Raw genomic sequence first — 23753 nt, forward strand, 5'->3', positions numbered from 1 at the left:
ATACAAACAGTCCAAACTAGTTAATATTTACTAACAAAAGTAGTGGATACCTAAATTATATAACTAGCTGTAATAATCTAGCTTGTCTTCGCTATTAAAGTTATCAATGAAATTACAATATGAGTTTTGAGACAAGAATCAAATGTCTCCTTGTTAATTCCCCCACTCCACACCTGTATCTTCAAGCTACTGGTAAAGATGCTGGATTAGTTAGGACTCTTAATTTAAACGCAAGTGTAAATAAAAACTGAATCACCCACTCCAGATGTGAACATGGCTGGTTCACTAGTAACAACAACAACAACAAAAAACTTATGATATCTATTGGTTTAAGAAATGCTTTTTGCTAGGTTTAGAACATTTTTGCTTTCCCACCACCTAATACTTTAATCCCATTAGTAGACTATATTGTTTGTATCACAGTGGCTTCTGCTAAGCAGACTGTTCATTTATGTTTTAGAGGTGTGAGACTGTATAGCTAAGCACAAATAATTTTACAATTTGTCGGTCTCAGTTTAGAGTATGTACAGGTTGCTGCAAAAAGTGAATTCAGATGCAGAAGTAGACTGGAATATCACTATTGTTTCAAATGTTGAGAGCAAGACCCTCTGATGGAAAAAGTCTGTTGTCCACAATTATGTGCATCAATCCATGAACACATTTGTTCAGAAACAATTCCTTCCAGCACAGAGAGAACGGATGCTGTGAATGCTGGATTGCTACCATTTCTTCTGTGATAGAACCAATAGCAAAAGCACTAGTAAAGGATTTGATTATACAATACTGAAATGTGGGCCTTGTGTTCTCAACTGAAGTCAAAGAACAACTGACTTTTTAAGATGGGCTGTTTTAAAAATATAGATTTACTGGCGCTCCCTACACTACTGGATCAGAAGATGGTAATTCCGTCCCGCTCCCCCTGCTTTGAAAGAGATTCAAATGACCTTCCTGAAGTCCCCAAATTTCCCCCAAACTTGAGCACTATCCCTAGCTTAGTTTAAAACAAATACCTCATGATTAGGAAGGGGGACAACAAAACAGAGTAAAAAAAACTGGATCTGCATTAACAGTCTCAGTACCCCATGCCAGATACCGGTGGCAGCTGTGAAACTTCCTAGCACAAACCCAAATAGTTTAAAATGTCCATTGTAAAACCAATAGTAAGATCATCACAATGCTACATTTGTGACAACGTGAAGAGGGGTCATCCAGATGTGGTAGTGGTGACAGTGGTACAGGATACAAAGGAAAACAGCCAACTAGGAAGAAAAAGAGAAAAATGACTTGAAGAAAGCTGCAAAGGAAAGAAGGAAGGGCTTGGCTACAGACGAGAAACTGCAAAAAGGGAAAAATAGCTAAAGGAAAACAGTTGAGTCCTACAAAAATAATGTAAGCAAGCCTTTCTGAAGGGGAGAGGTATCAGGGAGAGAGAAGATGACAGAGTAAAGCACTTAGGAACCACCAAATGTTTAAACCGATGCCTTATGGTGGCAGGAGGGGAGAGAAGGAGAGGAGGGAGAGAAGTTGTCCCTACAGAGGAAATTTAATAGCAATGTTTCTTACCTGTTAACAAAAGTTTTAAAAAAGTTAAGAAAACAAAACGATTTGTATTCTCCGTGGCTCCTTGCCCATTACAGGATATCCTGGCAACAGCAAAATCTTTCAATCTACAATATTAGCAGATTAGCAGGACTGAATTAGGTTAAGATGAAGTAGATTTCTTCCTATAAGAAAAAAACAAGACATTTTATAATTTCATAATGTTAACAGGTTTCCATTAAACAGCTCAAATAGCAGTAACAACATAAAGGTTCTGAGCTACTGGGGATTGAGAATATGAAGGAAGAGAGGGAGGGAGGAGACTTGTTTGGAAGAAACTGAACCTGATCCCGTAAGTCATATTTTTTACATAGATGGTCTTTTGAACAATTTTAGAAGAAAGCTTTTGTGGCTGTTTCTAGTCTGTTCAACATTCCCCCTTTTCCCTGCCATCTCCGGTTTTGAACAAGAATTTGGGCATTCTTCATATTGTTGTGGGTATATGTAACTATCTTAAACAGTTTTGACCCTCTGTGATTGAAGACTATATATTTAAGACACTGCTGTTTACCTTCAAAAAGGGAAAAATTTGGTCAATACCTGTAGTTATGTGTATTTGAGGATCTCATCTAACTGAATTTATACTCACCTGCCTGCACTCCCTCAGATTTAGGGAGCAGAGCAATATTTTCTCCCTTTTTTTATGGTCTTGCTCTATCATGACTGTTTGAGAATCTATTATACTAAGTGCTGATCTACACAAACTTACATGAAAATAAAGAGATGCACATTAAGAGATTTAGTTATTTTGGCACAAGTCTGCATGGGCACTTCAGAATAAAACAAAAGTGGCAAAAGTTAGTTCACCTAAAGTTGGACAAATCAATTTTAGCCACTTATTATGAAGTAAGGGTGGCCACACAGAGTTGCACTGAACAAAAACCAGGTTTTAAAACAGATTTAGTGAAACTGGTGTAAGCTAGGTCTCCTAAGTGACCAGTCCTTAAAATTGGGAGAGTTCTTAGTTTGCCACTCAAAGGAATACAGACACTGAGGCACCAGCAGCTGGTCTCAGAACAAGGCTCACCTGCTTGTGCCTCAAAGTGACAAATGGAAAATTTCTTACCAATAATTTCCTTTGTTAGCAGCATCACCCACAATTCTGGATATCTGGGCTGCTTTCCTCTCTCTGCAGCTCCTGCAGGCAGATCAACATTTTGGAGCTGCATGGTCTGGCTGGCCCCCTCAACTCCTGCTTGCTTCCAGGTGAGTTATTCTAAAAACTGTAAAACCTGCCTATCATTACCAAATATTCTAGAGATAAAGTAATGTACAGTAGACCAAGGAAGATGGTCTTATGGTAACAATTTCACTTAATACTCGACTCTTGACTGATGAGCCATCCAGGGGTGGGAAGAATTGTGGGAGAGACTGCTAGCAGAAAGGAAATCAGTTAGAAATTTTCCATTCTGCAGCCCAGGATCTCCCACAATTCTTGACCACTGGTAAGTAGCAAGCAGATGTCGAGATGGTTATAGAAAAGATCAGAAAACGAAAGGAAAAACAGTATCCCTCCCCATCTATAATATTTGCTCCAAAGGCAAAACAATTTCCAGGTCACTTACATGTAGTACCTTCCTACCAAAAGGATACCTCTGCAGAACACAGGAAGTCCACTTTGTAGTGCTTTGACAAAAATGGTAGCATTTGACCAAGTGGCTGCCTTACAAAATTTCCCACAATGGATGCATTAGCTTTTTCTGCTCAAGAGGTCTCCAGGAATCACATGGAGTGTGCCCTGACACATTCTGGAACTGGAATCTCCAATGCCTTTTACTCTTTCACAGTGCATTGTCTAATCCATCTCGCAGTAGAGGATTTGGAAATTCTGATTCCTTGGCATTTTGAATGGAAGGATACAAACAGGGACCTCACTTTCCTTACGGACTCTGAGGTAAATTTTCAGAGCCCTTTAACATCTAAGGTGTGCCATCTTTCCTCAGTGAGATGCTGTGGCCTTGGACAGAATGAAGGTAGAACCATCTCTTGGGAATAGTGGAAACAAGAGTTCATCTTCAGGATAAATGATGCTGACCACCACTTTGTTCTTATGAAACACACACTAAATAGAGCATATTGCCTGCTCTGACACTCAGCCGGAGGATGTGATGGCTATTAGAAAGCAAGTTTGGATGAACAAAAAAGCAGACACCTGACATCCAATGGTGCTAGGTTGGAGATCTCTGTTGAAGCCTTAAGAGAGAAAATCCAAGATAGATGGAATTCCTGGATTTCTATGATTTGCTTTATGTTCCTGTCACCATCTGCAAAACTTGGACCAGAAAAAGGAGTATGCTTTCAAGGCAGATTTTCTTCTAGAAGAAAGAAGTGTTCTAATGACTTTGGAGGACAGACCCAACAATACTGCATTTCCCTTTTGTTAGGCATGCTATTCGATGCAGCCAGTTCATATACAGATGAAGCAGAAGACCTTATGAGATGTCCTGAATCTTTGGGGGCTGTAATGGCAGTCCCAATTTCAGCTCTAAGTTCAAAAATCAGGGTCTCTTCAGACAATGTGGTATCAATGTTACTGTAATCTGTTCTGGTTTTATTTTCTGGACCACTTTCCCTAACAGGAAGGATGGCACACACACAGACACGTCGCCTTATGCCCATCTGTGTGATAGGGCATCTATTTGCATCGATCTGGGGAACCACTTCCTTAGTGAAGAAGTACTTTGGTCTCTAACAGCTATGGGATTTGCAAATAGGTCAGTTGAGGACAGGCCAAATGATTGGATGGTCAACTCAAAGCCTTCTTGATTCAGGCACCCCTCAGAGTTCACCTTGTGCCTGTTGAGCTCTTCACCACCATCTTCAGGTCTCCTGTTATGTGAAGGTGAGGAGAGAATGCTCCACCTATTGTATGAACGCCATTACTTTATGGTGTAGTCCTGTGGTTCTTGTTCCTTCCTGGTTGTTTACATATGCAACAAAGCTCATGTTATCGGACTGAATCAGGATGTGGCTCCCCTTCAGACTGGACTGCAGCCTTTGCAGTACCAGCCTGACTGCTCTTGGTTATAGGCGGTTTCTGCTGTGGATCCTTTTCTCCAGGTTCCAGATGCCTTGAGCTGTGTGGGACCCCAGGTGTGCTCTCCAGCCTTCCAGGCTAGTGTCAATTGTGAGGATCACAAATTCTGGAACACATATGGGCAGGCCCTTGACAAATGTCATGGCTGACCACCATTTTAAGGAACTGATCACCTGGGCCAGAAATCTCACTTATCTTTCACACATTCCAAAAAAGAGTAGTCCCATACCTTTAAGATGAAGCCTCAAAAGTATGTATGATGTATGGTTGCATCCATGGAGCCATCTGTATGCATGAAACTAGGAGGCCTAGCAGTTGAAGATCAGTGCAATAATAGGCCTCTTGCAATTCCAAAACGGTAAGAGGAGATCTTTAATCTTCTGGAACCTCTTTTGAGATGGATTTATCCATACAATTGAGGGGTCTATGTCCACTCCCCAAGAGTTATTTGGGTGGAATGAATCAAGGAGCTCTTCTTCACGTGGATAATAAAGCCATGGACCTACAGGAGATTCAAAGTCAGGTACGTAGCTCTGTGTGCAGTTTTTGGGGATGGAGCTCTGATTAAGATATCAGGAAGCAGTACAAATGAATCCCCTGTGACATGAGTCTTAGTATTATTACCAAGATTATCTTTGTAAAGACCCTGAGGGCCAAGGACAAGCTGAATGGAAGCATCTGATATTGACAATGCTTCCTGCTATAGGCAAACCTTAGGAACCAGTGATAGCACAGTCCGATAGGGATGTGGAGGTATGCATCCCCCAGATCCAGTAAAAATCACAAAATCCCCCTGGGTCAGGGATGACACAATAGATGTTAGGACTCCCATCCAGAACTCTTTTCTTCATTTGAGTCTTTTGAGAGCTAGAACAGTTCTAATTCCCCCTGTATGCTTCTGAAGATGGAGTAGAACCACAAGGATCTCTCTCCAGAGGGAAGGCGATTATTCCCATATCCAGCAAGTGAGAAATCTTTCTTGATTAGATTGTGCTTTATAGGGTCATTCAAGATACAGGACTGGAGAAAAAAATGTATGGGCTGGCACCTGTAACTCAAGGGATTATACCAGATTAACTGCCTCCCTGACCCACTGGTCCATGGTCAAAGCAACACGTTACTCCAGGAAATGGGAAATCCTGCCCCCAAGCTTCAGCTCTAGGTGGAGACCACTGTGGCCTTTCACATAAAAGAGGCTTGGGAGAGCAGAGTTTCCTTGGGGGTTTCCTCCCAAACCAAAGTACTACATTTTTTCCTCTGGAGAACATGCTGTCCCTTCACTGGTATTTGTACGAGGATGAAGGCTGAAAGGAACACTTGTCTAAAGGCCAGTCTGCACATTCTCAAAGGCATGGTGTGGAAGGGACAGTCTAGATTTTGCAGCATTGGCTAGCCTCTCTCCAAAAAAGCACGGCTCCCTTTAATTTGGCAGAGCACAACACCTGCTAGAGTGGCTATTCATCTTTCAGGGACAAAGCTACTAGTGGCACCTGGTCACTGAGCTAGAAGTCATGGCTTTGGCTGAGAATCTCATCACATCCATTGAGGCATCACAACAAATGTTGTTGGCAGGGAAACTTTCTTTAAAAAAGATAGCCAAAGTCAGCATGATCCCTGAGAACTCAGATTTCCAGCCAGGAGAGAGATGTCCCTGGCAAAGCAAGTAGCTGCGAGGGGTGCCCTGATGGAGGCTGAGGAGCCCTCAGTCTTTTTTGAAACTGGCCTCTTTTCTTATTTGTAGGGTTCTTAGGACAAAACTCCCCTTTTGAGGAGATTTCCTGGCTAAATATATGGTTACGTATGGCAGCATTATCCCTGGGTATCTCAGTAATTAGGACTTTGTGGTCCTGGATCCTACAGAAGCTAGGATCATGTGTGTCAATGTGCTTGCCTTTGTCTGTTATCCCATTCATCCCTAATTACTTCCTCATGGGAATCCCCCATTACCTCAGGGGAGGATTTTGAGGGGAGAAGCTTGCTCAGGCTTGCTCTTGGGATTTTGTTCAGGCTAGTGATGAATCTGAATAATGGATACAACCTTGTTGCACACAGCCTCGAACTTCTCAGCGGGGGTGGAGGGAAAAAAAACTTCCGAGTCTTTCCAGTCCTGATTGGAGTCAGACCCTGACAATTCACCATCCTCTGTACAGGATAAAAAGGAGTCAGAGGACTCATACCTTCTGGATCTTTTACACTTTCTTCCCTTTTTTTGCTCTCTGTTTTTTTAGCTTTTTTTTAGCTCACTTAGAGCATACAAGCTCTCCACCAGCTCGGGTGAGGTTTTTTGCAGTTAGCCTTGTTGAGGGCCTGAAGTCCTCTTACGAGATCTCTTTGGAGCCTCACCTCCTAGTCCCTTTCCCCTTCCTAGGGGAATACGCTTTCAGAGCTGTCCTGACCAAATTGGAAAGGAGTGAGCATTCTTACGAATTCTGCTTCTTTTCCCAGGATGTTCAGGACCCATTTTAGGACTGAGTAGTGGGGAATTTGTGACTCCGCAAGTCTGCCCTATATTCTCCAGGGGCCCATAGGAACTCCTACATCAGCTGACTGGAGTCCCCCTTGTCCTTGGAGTCTCCCCCTGCTCTGCCCAAAGACTCCTGGTCCATTTTTCCCCAAAACGGAGTTGCAGCTGTTATGGATGTTGGGTAGCTGGGCAAAAAACTTATTGTCTGCCAAGCCTGGGAGGGCAGTCTCCCAGATGGAGCACCATTTGGATTTCATTCAGTGCTTTTCTGGCTGCCCTACCATACCTAGAAGGTGCAGAGGAGCCAGCAGGGAGGCATGACAGCTGAGACTCCAGGGTTTTTTCAACACCCAGCTAAAAAACTGGTCCGGGGAAGGAAGGACTGGGAAGGAGAAGAGTGCTCACCTCTGTCCAAAATTTTGACAAAAAACCCTTTGACAGATGTCAAGGTGAGATCTGTAAAAACTGCTGTCCACGTGCTACCACAGAGGCAGAGAAACTGGAAGCAGGAAGCAAGAAGCAGAAGCTTGAGGGGGCATGGCCAGAGCACAGAGCTCCAAGACTTTGATCTGCTTCTATGAGCTGTAGGGAACAGAGAGCAAGCCAGATATCAAGAATTGTTGGAAGCACTGGGCTGCTAGTGACAGTGCTAGGGAAACTAACTTACATTTTCACAGAAGCAAATCTGAGGATGACCTATCCCTTTCAGATATGACATCACAACCATCAATCATTTTTGCTTTTAGCAATCTTGACAAGACGTGAAGGAATGTCAAAATTGACATGCAACAGGGAAAGTATAACCTTGTCCACTTTTCTTTATGACATAATAGCAGTCTCAAAGATGTTTCCCCTGTTTTGTTGTGTTTTAATTTATGACTACCAGGTCAGATAAGACCTGATTTTTATGGTAACTAGGGAAGTAGTGCAATTAAGACAAAGAAAAGCTGAAAACTCACCAAGTGGAGAGGAAAGGAATGTTTTAAAACAGAAGCAAACTGGTGTTCTTAAACTGATGTTCACGCCTAACTTTGTTAAAGGAGGTATTACTGAAGTTTTAACCACTTCTGTCCCTTTCATTAAAATGAGAACTCTCACAAGAGCCCTAAGTAGTCCTCCTGCAAAGACACAGACATTCTGACCTTACAATCTTAATATTCTTTGGTCAAGTATGAGCAGGATTTTTTGGAATTTTCATTATGAAAACCTTTAAATCTTTTGTAGGCCCCCTTTAATAATGCCAACAGGCATATCAGCCTAGAGAAAGATACTACAAAATAACCCATAAAGCATTTTAACAGTTCCGTCTTCTGAACTTGGTGAGCAAGCAAGGACTTTTAAATATATTTAGAAGTTAAGGTGTACAAGAGGTTATATCAAAATTTTATCAGAAAAGGTAGCCAGTTCTAAATGCCAAAATATTTTGTATCTTACGCACCAAGTTTTAGAACTAAAATCCACTATTTCCAATTCGTTTACACTGAGAAATGTAGCATAAAGACCCAAGGCTTCACAGTATGAAAACAATTAGTTACTAAAATAGTCTTGAAGGTATGGAACAGGCACTTATACTGAAGGCAGTCAAAAAAACTACTGTCAAAATATTACACTAAGGTTAAGTATCTGTTCCTCCCTCTTTAAACCTTCATTTCTGAGTGTCATACATTTTCCAATCACTTAACCAAATGATGACCAAGAGAAGGGAAAGGAACTATGTGGTAACAGCATCTGTATTCAGTAGTGTCTCCTGGAGTCAAAGACATGGTCTACAATGGGTTTTTACCCATCAGAATAGCTACACTAATGCAAATGCCTAGCATAGATAGAATGCAAATCTGGCTCTCCCGCCCCCAGCAGCCTATACCCAGATAAAAACCACACCATGTAGACAAGGCTTAACTAGATCTTGTATAGGTCAAGTTCAAAGGTGAAGGTAGCCTTAGTTAATAATGGTGTGCACAGTCAGAATCATCTCCATGCATATTAAGAACGGCCATGCTGGGTCAGAACAATGGTCCATTAGCCCAGTACTGTGTCTTCCAACAGAAGCCAATGCCACATGCTTCAGAGGGAATGAACGGAATAGAGCAATTTAGCAAGTGATTCATTCTGTTGTCCAGTCCCAGCTTCTGGAAGTCAGAGGTTTAGGGATACAGCGCATGGGGTTGTCCCTGACCATCTTAGCTAATAAGCATCTAATTCTTTTCTGAAGCCATTTGTAGTTTTGGATTTAACACCACCCCCTGGCAACAAGTTCCACAGGTTGATTGTATTGTGTGTAGTAGTACTTCCTTATGTTTGTTTTAAACATGCTGCCTGACAGTTTCATTGGGTGACCCCTCCTCCCCCCGGTTCTGTGTGTTATGTGAAGGGGTAACACTTCCCTATTCACTTTATAGACCTCTACCATATCCTCCCTTGTTCATCTCTTTTCCACTTTTTAGTCTCTCCTCATATGGAAGTTATTCCATTCCCCTATTCATGTTTGTTGCCCTTCTGTGTACTTTTCCCAATTCTTATATCTCTTTTTTGAGACAGGGTGACCAGAACTGCATGGAATACTCAAGTTGCAGTCATACCATGGCTTCATATAGTGGCATTATGATATTTCTGTCTTATTATCTACCCCTTTCCTAATGGTTCCTAACATTGTTAGCTTTTTTTCTTGACTGCTGTTGCAAATTGAGCAGATGTTTTCAGAGAACTATCCACCATGTCTCCAAGATCTCGTTCTTGAGTGGTAACAGCTCATTTAGACCCCATCATTTTGTATAAAGAAAAGGAGTACTTGTGGCACCTTAGAGACTAACGAATTTATCTGAGCATTTATTTTCTTTTTGCGGATACAGACTAACACGGCTGCTACTCTGAAACCCATCATTTTGTATGTATAGTTGGGATTATGTTTTCCAATGTGCATTACTTCGCATTTATCAACACTGAATTTCATCTGCCATTTTGTTGCCCACCCACCCAGTTTAGTGAGATCCATTTGTAACTCTTTGCAATCAGCTTTGGACTTATCTTGAGTAATTTTGTATCATCTGCAAACTTTGCCACCTCTATTTACCTCTCCCCATTGTGAAAACTGACCATTTATTCCTACCCTTTGTTTCATATCTTTTAACCACTTACTGATCCATGAGAGAACCCTCCTCTAATCTCATGACTGCTTAACTTTGCTCAAGAGCCTTTGGTGGGGGACCTTGTCAAAGGCTTTCTGAAAGTCCAAGTATACTATATCCACTGGTCCACCCTTGTCCACATGTTTGTTAACACCTCTCAAAGAATTATAATAATGCTCTCTAATGAGAGAAAACAAGCAATGGAAAGAGTAGGGTTTTTTGTTTGTTTTTAAAACGCTTGCTTTAAATCGGATATTTAAAAGAATATTTAGTTTGAAGAGGAAGTATTGGTTTTACATTTATTTGGCGACAAAATGTTTAACTTGAGCTTGGTACTGCAGGTATCCTGCATTGTTTAAAAACTCACACAATGAGTTTATAATTAGAGTGAAGTGTTTGGAACCTATTCTATTCCCTAATAGGTCACTTTCCTGTGGCCTAGCAGAAGTAAAAAGAGTGAAACTGACTAGTGCATTTCAAATTGATGCATAAACAGCACAGCCATAGTCTTGAGCAAGCAGTGAAGGGAAAGCAAGTATAAGAATGGAAAAGGAATAAAGAGATGTTGAAGACAGATTACATAGAACAAAGTATCAGAAGATGATGTAAGGAAAGTGCAGGAGAAAAAAAATCAAAAGCAAACTGATCAAAATTAAGGTGGCAACTGTGTGACTTGCAATTACTTTGTCACAAATCAACAAAATAGTGATAATTGGATTTGTTGACAAATGAAGTTCAGAGAATTTGCTAGTTCCCCCACCTGCACTCTCCCCCCCCTTTTTTTTAAAAAAAAAAAAACACATGAAATGTGTAAAATGTTACTTTACGGACCTGACCTTGGAAGATATTGACTGCCACCTGCAAAAGCAATAAGCACCCTCCACTACCATGGAAGTTTAGGGCAGGGATGGCCAGCCTGAGCCTGAGAATTTACCAGTGTACATTTGCCAAAAGAGCCACAGTAATAAGTCAGCATCACCCCCAACAGCTTCTCTTCCCCCCCCCCACTCCAGCTTCCAGTGCCTCCCACCCACCAGCAGCCGCACCTATCAGCGCCTCCCCATCCCTCCCAATCAGCTGTTTCATGGTGTGCAGGAGGCTCTGGTGGGGAGGGGGAGGAGTGAGGGCACGGCAGGCTCAGGGGAGGGTGCAGAAAGGGGTGGAGTGGGGGCAAGGCTTGTGTCAGAGCCAAGGGTTGAGCAGACAGCACCCCCTAGCACACTGGAAAGTTGGTGCCTGTAGCTCCAGCCCTGGAGTCAGTACCTAGACAAGGAGCCGCATATTAACTTCTGAAGAGCCGCACGTGGCTCTGGAGCCACAGGTTGGGGTGTTCAGTAGGTCACAGGGCTAGTGATGTTCTTTTAATAGTACATCTACTTTCCAGATCACACGCACAGGCACAAGCCTGCAGTTTTGGGGCTTCAAGCTCTGCAGAGAAATATCTGTCAGATGGCATCCAGAGGTTTTTGGTTTTTTTTAAAAGACAGTCTTAATGGCTAAGTCTAAAAACTTTCTCTAAAACAGGATTTATAATAAGGTGCCATCTGACCCAAGTGTCCCCCTTTTGAAAACACACACTCCTTGCCAGAAATCTGGCAGGGACGCACAGCTGCAGTGTGCATATTGTTGTGTATTAATTCAGATGTCTTCAAATCAGACTAGGTACTTTTACAAATACCCTTTTATCAAAAAAAAATTTCATCCAAAATGGACAGTGGTCCAACTAATGCAGTGAGAAAGTGGAAAACCTAAAAAGCTTATTTTGAAGATAACGAAAAAGGAACTGGAATTGTACTCTTGCTTAAAAATTAAGTTTTACAAAGCCCCAAAATAAGTTTTTCTACTTTATTTCACATCAGAAATTCAAGTCTTCTCTACCCTAGAAGACTACAGGTGACTAGAGAACTAGTCGTTTTTGAGTTTGGTTATATTTTTTAAAGCACCAAGGATTGAGAGAAGCGATTTTTATTCCGACAGACAGCCTTGAACAAAAAATTGTTATAGACAAATTGTGGGAGAAAAGTTCTTTGTAAAAGGTTCAAACACCCCTACCCATTCACCTAAAAGCTGAGGAAGCTTCCGGTCAATGATTCATCCAAGAAATCCAAAAGATAAGAAAAACAGGGATCCAAACACCATTCAGGTTTTTATACCCCATGAAGCAGCAAAGGCAGCACAAGCTAAATGTTCTTTTCCTTTTCAGGTCACTTTAAAGGAACCAACAACAGTTTAAAAGTGAGGCTTGGTCTATGCTACCAACTTATGATGGTATAATTATGATGCTAAGGGGTGTGAAAAATTCACACCCTTCAGAAATGCAGTTATACCAACCCAACTCCTCATGTAGACAGTGCTACGTCGAGGGAAGGGCTTCTCCTGTTGACATAGCTACCGCTTCACAGGGAAGTGGAGTACCTATGCCAATGGCAGAAGCTCTCCCATCGGCATAGGTAGCGTCTTCACTAAGCACTGCAGCTGCACCACCATAAGCTTAGACAAGCCCTCTGTGGGAACACTAAATGCCTCTATGCATGGAGACTACCAGAAACAGCTACTTCACTTTAAATGCACACCCTACCCTAATCAGAGTTAACTTTCATGTGTAGATAAGCCCTAAGAATTGTCTAATATCTAAGCTAAAACACACAACTCTATATTGCTGGAAATACATGAGTCAATGCTGAAGTGCCTCTCAAAAAGGAGACCCAGCATCTCCTTGCCACTTACCTAGCAGCAAGCTTTATTCATAGGGCCTTACCAAATTCATGGTCCATTTTGGTGAATTTCAGGGTCACAGAATTTTAAAAATAGAAAATTTCATTATTTCAGATATTTAAATATGAAATTTCATGATGTTGTAACTGTAGGGGTCCTAACCCAACTGAAGGCAGCAGGGCAGAAGTAAGGGCAGCATGGTATGGTATTGCTGCACTGCTACTGGTGGGGCACCGACTTCAGAGCTGGAAGCCAGCTGCCACCGCTCTCTGGCCACCCAGCTCTGAAGGCAGCGCAGAAGTAAGGGTGGCAATACCACAACCTCCTACAATAACTGTGCGACCCTCCCCCCCACCACCACGAAAAAAAATCCTTTTTTGGGTCCCCCCAGTTTGAGAAATGCTAGTCTCCCGTGAAATCTGCATATTATAGGATAAAAGTACACAAGACCAGATTTCATGGTCCATGATGCATTTTTCACAGCTGTGAATATGGTAGGGCCCTATCCATTACCCTTCCCACAAATGTCCTTTGCGCGCCTCCCTCCCCCCACAAAATCCTGTCCATGCAAGGGGCACTATGTACTCCTCACAATTCCTCCACCACAGACCAGGGGCTCTATTGTCCCTCTTGTTCCTTTCCCCCCCAAAACAGGGTCCCCCATCCTCCCTGACAGGGGCTCTGTGCACACCTCTATTACTCCTTCCCCTGTCATCTCTTTTCTTTCCATCTGAGATATAAATGTAAAATGTCAACATTACCTGTACTGAAACCATGGGCATAGCCATCGTGGTGTTACTGTTGTACTGTGGGGATTTTTATATGGACACAAATATCCATGTACACATACATCTGAGAGGGTTATAACTGGACAGCTAAGTCGGATGGGTTTTTATTTAGTTCTGAATCCAGCGAGGGTGGCTATTATTTAGTTCAGTCATTTTCATCTTACTGAGTATCATTACATCTGTTCTACATCGGATTCATTATTGAAATTTTAACCTGTTTAGCACTTCCCTAACTAAAGCAATTAAAATGTTATTTAACCAGTCCTCCTTGATTAAGCTAAACCACACAGAAGACCCTTAGGTTAGGTCTATGCTTAAATTACGTTAACGCAGTGACATCAGTGAGGGATGCAAAAAAAAAAGCTACATGCGATTAACAGTTATGACAACATAACCCCCAATACAGATTTAGCTATGTTGACAAAGGAATGCTTCCATTGACATAGCTAACTTTGTCCAAGGAGCCACTACTCCCACAGATGGAAAAAACCTGTTCTGTTGGCATAGTCTGTGTCTACATTATAGGAGTATGCTGGCTTTAGTGCAGGATAAGAGTGTCTGCATAGGGAGCTAGCACAGAATAGCTATTCCCCCCTGCAGACAAGTTCTTAGTCCTGTTTTAACTAAAACCCAATAAGCTGTTGTGAAATGGGTAAGGTAGAAACACATACCCAGTATGACAAAAACCAAAAAAGCAGACACTTAACAGAACACAACCTACTACCCCACCCATCGTACCATAAGCCACCACCTTTCTCTGCCCTCTCAACCCACCTTCTTGCATACACCTTAACCAAACTACTCCTTCCCAACACTATTAGGTGTTACTGTTTTGTGTAGTAATTTATTATGAGGGGAGTGGGTAGCATGATAAAAGATATGCAAGACAGGTATCCCTATAGTGACAATTAGTGTATTGACTGCAGTAATGGCATGGCACATACCTGTGGAGGGCATGTACCATTAGGTGGTTTAATTTTTCATATCCTAGTTTTTGTGGTTGTATGTCAGTCACATTATGTGTGGCAATCTTGCCTGTTTTCAGAGTTGTGCACTAATTTCCTAGGTTTTTTTAATCTTTAACTTACTCCACAATGGTAACAAGCTAGTGAAATTGGATTATAACATCATTCCAATGATGCTGAGCTACACTAAAGATGCATGCTCAAAGCAAAGAAAGTAAAAAGCATTTAGCTACATAAATTGCTCAATTATCCCCATTTGTGAAATGGAACACTGAGAGACCGGGTACATTAAGCAAATCTATTGAACTCATGTAACAGGTCTGTGGCTGAGCTAGGAATTAAACCTAAATCTCTGAGTCTCAGGTCAGTGCTCTATCCACTGAACCATCTTTCCTACCCTTGAACACACAAATGCAATTGCAGTTAATGGGAGCTGTGGATGCACAAAGGTTCGGAGGGAAGGGCAGGGGAAGAAAATGAGCTTATGTCTTCCTGAATTCATACAAGTTTTTCTTTACTTACACTCAGTAAACACTGAGATCTATTAAGGTTTGTCTACACATGGCATTATTCAGGAATAGCCCTTAAAGGAAAAAGGAGTTAGCCTATGTCCTTTTGTATGAAGGTGGCCTGAAAGGATTTTTTTTTTTGTGAAAACCTAACTACTTATTTTACATTAAAGATGCAGATCTTGTCTGGCCCAGAAGACTATGACGGAGAGCCAGTGAAATGCTACCACCGTAAAACCTGAGTGAAAACTAAGCAATGGAGAGATGAGAAGATTTAGCGGGGGAGAAGGGAGGAATATTAACACCTAAACTTCAATGACTGATCCAGGTAACACAACAAAAAATTACTCTAACAAGTCACCTTTAGACTAAACAGATAAGCCTATTTTAAAAAAATTCTTTGCATATCACCTTGAAAACAAATTTTAAATATAGGGTGCTGTCATGTTTGTGAGAAGATACCTGTCCCTTTTCTGATCTGTTTACACCCTCTCAGATGGTAGTCCTCTTACCCAAATCGGATAAATGTGTCATCTTGTGGTTCTTATCAGAGTATGGCTACATGGAGGGGAAGTGTGTTCTTAATTCAGGTTAGCTAATGAGTTAAAACAGTGAAGAGACAGCAAATCTGCTTTTAACTCAGGTTAGCAGCTGGAGTTGCAGCCTACAGGAGTATAGCTATGTTGCAATGTAAGCCTGGGCTCAGGATAAGGCTCAGGCTTGAGCACAAATGCCCTTTCCAACCACACACAAATCTCTGACTCAGATCCAGGGTCCTAGGACTCCACAAGGTTAGAGGGTTCAAGCCTGAGTCAAGCAGAGACCCAGGGTTCAAGCCCTATCACTCTGCAGGGTAGATGCAGACCTCCCCACTTGATCCTGGGAGTCCACCAGAAGTATGCTATAATCGCATGGGCCCTCTTCCTTGGTCCTCTTCCCCCCTCCCGGGGGACAGAAGCAATCCCCTTTTTGTAGTACAGCAGCTTAGCAAGTCAGTATTTAACCCTTCCATTTATTCTGCCCAGCGAGTTGCGAACACATTTTGGGAGAATCTTCTAAATCTGCAATGGACACTGACCAGAAAAGTCCTTTGCAAAGCACGCTGCTTCATGGTCATGGGAACACAGCCCGATATTGATTAATCTCTGATGCGAGGCAAGCAAAAATAATAGATTTTAGCGAGACTACCACTAATGACCACACATACCAGCAAGCAACGAAGAAGCCAGCAACACTGGAAATTTACCACATCAGTGACCAGTGCAGAGCGCAGATTAAACAGCTCAAGACAGAATACTGGAAAACCAGGAACCAGAAGCACACCTTGGACAACCTGCTGACATTATACCTGTTTTATGATGTGTTTGACCAAGTGCTGGGCACTGCACTGAGTGCAGCGTCAACAGCAGTGCACGATGACCTAATCAGGCGGGATGGCGATCTAGTGCCCTTGGAATCTAGCATTGGAACTGTGGGGAACCAGCAGCAGTCACCTGCTGAGACTAGTGAAGCGACTCTTCTGTGACACTGGTCCCAAAGGAGATTTTGCTGTAGGAGCTGCAGTACATTCTGGAGCTGTACTTGGAAGAGCTTTTTGATCCCCCCTCCCCCCCACACCCGGAGGAAAGAACGGCTGTGGAACTGGCAGCAAAAATGAAACAGGCAGCAGCTGCCTGGAGCTTGGTAAGTTTTTGGCTCCATTTTAATGTTTATTAATACAGAAATGTGAGGGATCTCCTTTCTATGAACCATTGCAAAAGATATTACAAGCCCCAGATAGCAGTGTTTCTCCACTAATGGTGGATTACATGCCAGCACTGTGGCATCCCTCCGCCACTGTCCCTTCTCGCCCTGCGGAATTCAAAATAGCAACTGGGCAATGTAAACAAAAAAACCACACTCCTCAAAAAGTGAATTTTCACAAGGAAGGCACATTTTTACTAGGACATTATTTTAACAGCAACCTTACATTGCTATCCCCATAAGCATGCCAGTTTGTAATCACTCAACTGTGCAATGAGCCATCTGAAAACAGTGAACTCTGGGTGGAGGTGTAGAAATGGGTTCTCTTTACAAATCTAGTCCATAGGTCATTAAATTTCTCCCAAATACAACTGGAGGTTTGAATTTTGTCCAGCTACATGCTGAGGAGGGGGGCTAAGCAGGATGACAGCACAGCAGACAGTGTTTGCATGCAACAGGCTAAGCCATATGGACTCAAACAGCATCCAGTTGATTGCCTCAAATTCTAACCCAATCCTGTGGGCTAATAGCTTCAAGCTTTTCCTGTAACAGGAACTCCAGAGAGGTAGCCACAATTCTGGGAAAAAGCATATTTTCCAGGGCCACCTCAGTAACTAGCCACCCTACTCCACACACAGATGTGCTGTTCACTCTCTATACATTTGAATACTTTGTGGCATGCACTGCTGTTTTCCCACCAGCAGCTTGGAATAACTTCTTTGCCAACCACAAGAACTTATGTCCTCCAAAATGAGGAATGCCTGAAATGCTAGAGAAGCCTTTTGTAGCATGTAGGGAAAAAAAGCAGCTGTGATTTTTAACTTGCCATTTTTTGCTGCAACTAACCTGACTGTGTTCAGGGAGTGTCTGTGGTCTGAAACATCCCTCTCACAATATTCTGAAATCCGGTTTTAGAAAGTAACGTTTAGTGCCCTTGAAATTCCACAAGTATTTTTTCTGTGCTCCTGCACTGAGCTATTTGAGACAATGACCCTCTGTCTCGTCCTATTCCAGCCCCTTGACCTCTACAAGTTACAGTAACTCCACAGCATGCCCACAGTGCGGCAGAAGCCTGGGTCAACGTAACTTCAGACCATTCCTAGAGGAGCATTTGTGATGAACTTATGGTTGAAGTACTGGAAAGGGCTAACAAGCAGCTCCAATACCAAAGACAGAGGGACTTATGGCTACAGGACGGGCATGGCAAAAGGCAAGCAGAAAGATTGCACAGCTTGAGGATAGGATTTCAGCATGAGAGCAGACCTTTGCTTCACAGTTCCTAGAACAGTTACAGCAGTTACAGGAGGATGACAAATCTCAGCAGAAAGCTGTCTTAGCAGCTGCTATCATTAATGGCTCCAAGAGTACTGGTTCCTGCTGTACCTGCACCATGGCCTAAGTCCCTAGCGCAGTACCCTCTGCTGCAGCCCAGGAACAGCTTGGACAACTCCACAGATGAATGACCCCTGCAATCAGGCCCCATCAGCAGCTGGGCAAGGCAACTGTGCCCCTTGCAGTCCTCCATACCGACCCCCCTCCCCTGTGGGCATCTCTACCCCCCAACCCCTGGTGCCAAGGGCACAGCAAAGGAAAAGAAGAAAGGGAGAATGGCCAGGGACATGCAACAGTAAATGGCTTCTGTCTTGTTCAAACAGTGAAACCATGTGTTTATTCCTGCACTTTGTTCTTTTTTTAAAAAAAAGTTGTTTGTTACTGATGTTTTGGTGTGGTAATGGCAGCTGGCCTGCCTGGCAACCGGTTAAAGTGTTTGTTGGTTATAAACCTTTTTAAAATAAAAAGCTTTACCACTACATCACATCATACAAAGTATTTCAAATGAAGGTAACAAGGGATCAGGGACAAGTGGAAATTTGTATGCAAACACTTTCTCAATACAGTTTGCTTTAAGGAATGTATGGATTGATGCAGCTATCTATACTGTGATTCAACTCCCTCCCCCACTTGATAAGTCAGGTCATCCATAAGTACACTATACAGCAGTCAACCCCTTCCTACCACAAGCACATTCATAAAGGTACTGTTCTTCTATTGGCCTATGCAAGTCCATATTGTGAGAGCACAAAGCATCCCTGACTTTTGTTGCCCAGGTACATCCAGCTCTAGCTGTGGTAGGTGCACCTTTCAGCTTAGTGTACTGGTTCAACAGTCTATCACTGTCACAGCTCCATTCAGAGGGAAATGGCGCATCTTTGGCTTCACAAAGATTGTGAAGAGCGCAGGAAGCCACAGTAATGCATACAGCACTGACAACACTGGAATCCAAACAAGTCTGTAGACTTCTCCAGTAGGATTTCTACCACCATTTTATACCTGCTGAGAGGGTAATTAAACCTTTTACCAAAGTTCTGTGATATCAGAGGTACAGTTTCACAAGCCTGTACGTGGGGTCTCCAGAACAATGATGGGCAACAGTACTGTTAGGGTATTAGAAAGCATTTCCCTAGGTGGAAACAGTCTGATCACATCTCTAATGTCAAGCACACACCCCTTTTTGGGATACAAATCTATATATGCAATTAACAGATAAAATTTAAGACAGCACAGCATCCCCCAGGAGGTCTGATAATCTGCTGACTACCTGATATAAAGAGACTTCTTACAGCAGTCTGAATCAATATGAACATTACAACCCACACAAAGCTATACTTGAGACCCAATCCAAAATAAGCATGTTACTAAATAACGCCTACCATCTCCAGAAGAGAAAACAGGTTCCATGAATATACAAAAAAATAGAGTCTAAGGTACTATTCCACAAGTGAAATTAGTGGTCTCTTGAAAAGGCCTGTTTGTAGTTCCATTTAAAAGGATCCTCATTCCCTTCATGTTTGTGTGCTACAGTTTAAGATTATAGCACGACAGATGGTAAGATGTACTGAATATCCTGCTACAGATGGCGAATTTTGCTCACAAATCCTGAAGTATTTTAGTTTGGATGTTACAGTAAAATGGATCTGTCATTGCTTAAACATTCTATATCTTTATACTGAAGTTACACCTTGGTTCACAAAAAATTCCACTTGCTTACAAATAGTATGCACTTACATCCCTATGTATACAAAAATAGTTTCCAGAGGAAAACCATTCTGAAGGAATCATTGGGGCAACAATTTTCATATAGGCTCAGTGAATATAAGCCATTCACAAGACAGAACCTAGGAGTTTCTCTTCTTAAATTAGGGCCATCATGTCCTCCAAAAAGCCTCAGGAAGATTCACCTTGACTAGTCCCAGTGACCTACTCCTCCTCACAGGCCACATCAAGAAAGGGTTAGAAAGCCCTATTTTATACCCCTCCCCACTAAGTTTTCCTTTCTACAGTCTTTCCTCCTGTTTCCACCTTATTGGTTGCCAGCTTTCTCCAGTCATTGGAAACAGGACTGAACGGCCTGCAGAAACAGGAGGTGTTACTCCTAGGTCACGTGTTCATTACTGAAGCAACATGAGATTACTACCATCCCAAAAGCCAGAGGAATAGTCACTTGGAAGTACGAGTGTGATACCAAGCCATCCGACTAGTCCAGGATTTGGAAGAGGGTTGCAGCTTTAAAGGAAAACCTGTGCTGTATCTTGAGAAGCCGGTTTAGAACTCTGATTTGTTTTATCAATTTCAAGTGATGGGCCTTGTGAGTCAACTGTCTTAAAAAGCAAATGCTTTCTAGGCAGATAGTTTTTATTTCTGCTACTGGTAGCCTTCACAGAATTGATTCCCCTGAGAAGTTTAGAGAAATAGTAAGTACTCTTCCACCACACCATTTACATTCCTTTTAAAAAAATGTATGGCTCATAGGTATCTAGTAAGGTTGCCAAACCACTAACTGTAGTTAGAGCCATTAGAGATTGGGTTAACCATATACTATGGGCAAGTCTACACTATCATGCCACTTCAGCACAGCTGCACCGCTGTAGTGCATCTGGTGAAGACGCACTATGCTAACAGGACAGCACTCTCCCATCAGCATAATTACTACACTTAAACAAGAGGCAGAAGCTATGTTGGAGGGAGAGTGTCTCACACCGAAATAGTGCCATATGGGCACTGCTTTAAGTCACATTGCTCAGAGGAGTGGATTTTCACACCCTTGAGTGACGTAAGTTACACTGACTTAAATGGTAGCCTAGACAAGCCCTATTTACAAAATTTACCAGACATCTAGAAACCCATAAATAGAACCAAAACAGAGACTGGCCCCAGCAAGAGCCAATAGCCAGAGTCTACTGAATGGGCCCAGAGCTCCACTGTCACAAGCTGCCAACAATGGGGCAGGTTACTAGGATTTCTACCAAAAGTTTGTTCTTAGAATTTGTTCAGGAGTTCACTCTTTTGTATCAGACTTAGGCTTAAAGGTTTGAAACTCTTCCTACAGCTGCAGGAAGAGGAAACTTTGTATCTCTTTTCTTCTCTCTTCTACTATTCCCCCAGCACTTTTGCTCTTATCCACCAGGGCTAGCATATACTCAAGTCTTTGCCAGAATAGCTATGCCAGCAAAGCCCCCTAATGCAGCTACAGCGAAAGGAATTTTTGTTGGCATAGTTAGCCACCTCCACAAACCTTATAAGCTCTACTCTCAAAAGGATTCTTGCCAGTCTGAGCTGCATCTACACAGGGGATTTCATTGGCATTGTTATATCAGTTAGTGGTGTGATCTTCCACAATCCTGACCAAGATAGCTATGCTGGCAAATCTCTGTAGAGTACAACTTGCCTCCGTAAAATGCTCACTTTTGCTGCTGTTCAGTTTTCCCAGACCAGCAGCACAAAAGTGATCATAGTCTTGATTTTTGGTTTTTGTCAACTGCTTTAAATAGCAGCAATAAAATTGATCAGTCTTCTTAGCTTTTTTTAAGCAGCGGTGTGAAACCGTGAGCTGTCAAAAACACAGGAGCTGTCTGAAGTGATCCAGGTCTAAGACCACATTGGTTATATTTGAACATTATCTTTATAACCCTGAAAACTATGGAGTTGTTTGCTTTTAAACTCAAGTTATGCAGACATTGATAGTACAGATCCCATAACTAGCCGTGGCAAATTTCTCCCTGAAAAGACTTCATAGACTCCAAGGCCAGAAGGGACTGTTGTGATCATCTAGTGTGACTTCCTGTACAAAGCAGGATGCAGAACTTCCCTGGAATAGTTTCCTGTTGGAATTAGAGGACATTTAAAAAAATAAAAAAAAAAAAAGAGGCCAGTCATTGAGAATCCACTTCAGCTCTTGGTAAATTGCTCCAGTGGTTAATTACTCTCAGTTAAAAGTTTACACTCTATTTCCAGTGTGAATTTGTCTAACTTCAACTTCCAGCCACTGCATTGTGTTATACTCTTCTCTGCTAGACTGAAGAGCCAATCATCATATATAAGTTTGTAGGTAAGATCCCATGGGAAGCTAATGTAAGGGGAAAAACAGTTCAAGAATTGGCAGTTTTTCAGAGAGACGGTATTAAGGGCACACGAGAAAACTACCCACTTCATAGGAAAGATAGGAAGTATGGCAAGAGGCCATCCTGACTTAACCAGAAGATCTTACATGATTTGAAACTCAAAAAAAAGTCCTACAAAAAGCAGAAACTAGGTCAAATTACAAAGGATGAATATAAACAAACTAGTCAAAATGAGAAAGGCCAAGGCACAAAACAATACAAAACTAGCCAGAGAGAAAGAGTAACAAAAAAAAACATTCCATAGACACATTGAAGCAAAAGGAAGACCAAGGCCAGGGTGATCCTGTTACTCAATGGGGGGGGGGGGGGGAAGAGAGTGAAGAGAACAGAAAATGGGAAAAATGGTAGAAGTGCTAAAATGACTTTGTTTCAGGTTTTCACCAAAGAGGTTAGTAGCCAACTGAAAGTCTAACACAGTGAACGCCAATGAAAATGAATTAGGATCAGAGGCTAAAATAGGGAAAGAATGAGTTAAAAATTACTTAGACAAGTTAGATGGCTTCAAGTCACCAGGGCCTGATTAAATGCATTTTAGAATATTCAAGGAGTCAACTGAGGAGATATCTGAGCCATTAGCGATTATCTTTGAAAAGTCATGGAAGACCAAAGACATTCCAAAGGACTGGAACAGGGAAAAAAATATAGTGCCAATCTATAAAAAGGGAAATAAGGACAACCTGGGGAATTACAGATGAGTCAGCTTAACTTCAGTATCTGGAAAAATAATGGAGTAAATAATTAAGCAATCAATTTGAAAACATCTAGGATATAATAAGGTGATAAGTAAGAGTCAGCATGGATGTGTCAAACCAATCTAAAAGCTTTAACAGGATAACAAGCTTTGTGGATACGGAGGAAGTGGTAGATGTGGTATATCTTGACTTTAGTAAGGCTTTTGATACTGTCTCAACTTCATAAACAAAACTAGGGAAATACAACCTAGATGGAGCTCCTATAAGGCGGGTGCCTAACTGGTTGGAAAACTGTTCCCAGAGACGAGTTATCAGTGGTTCACAAGACACAAGCAGCAAGACAAGCAGCAATTCTTCTGTTCTAGTACATGCTGCTACAGCCTCAGCTAGACTATGGTGTCCAGTTCAGGTCACATTTCAGGAAAGATGTGGACAAACTGGAGAAAGTCCAGAGCAGAGCAACAAAAATGATTAAAGGTCTAGAAAACATGACCTATGAGGGAAGACTGAAAAAATTGGGTTTGTTTAGTCTGGAGAAGAAAAGACCAAGAGGGGACATTCCACAATCTCCCTGAAATAAATTGCCTAAGGAGGTTGTGGGATCTCCATCATTGGAGATCTTTAAGAGCAGGTTAGACAAATACCTCTCAGGGATGG

General features: G+C 42.1%; 1 protein-coding gene across 8 annotated transcripts in view; it reads right to left on the bottom strand.

The window, feature by feature from the left end:
- PPP6R3 (protein phosphatase 6 regulatory subunit 3) overlaps positions 1–23753 on the bottom strand; it is a 137630-nt gene that overhangs the window by 101902 nt on the left and 11975 nt on the right. For 7 of the 8 annotated variants that reach the window (XM_084630220.1, XM_084630225.1, XM_084630224.1 and 4 more), the window contains exon 2: positions 1564–1724. The exons of the other annotated variant lie outside the window; for it this stretch is intronic. The gene's annotated coding sequence lies outside the window, so the exon portion shown is untranslated. The remainder of the gene's footprint in view (positions 1–1563; positions 1725–23753) is intronic. 8 annotated transcript variants of the gene reach the window in all.

This window comes from Lepidochelys olivacea (assembly GCF_965140295.1).
Source record: "Lepidochelys olivacea isolate rLepOli2 genome assembly, chromosome: 6".
In the NCBI taxonomy this organism is placed as follows: domain Eukaryota; kingdom Metazoa; phylum Chordata; order Testudines; family Cheloniidae; genus Lepidochelys; species Lepidochelys olivacea.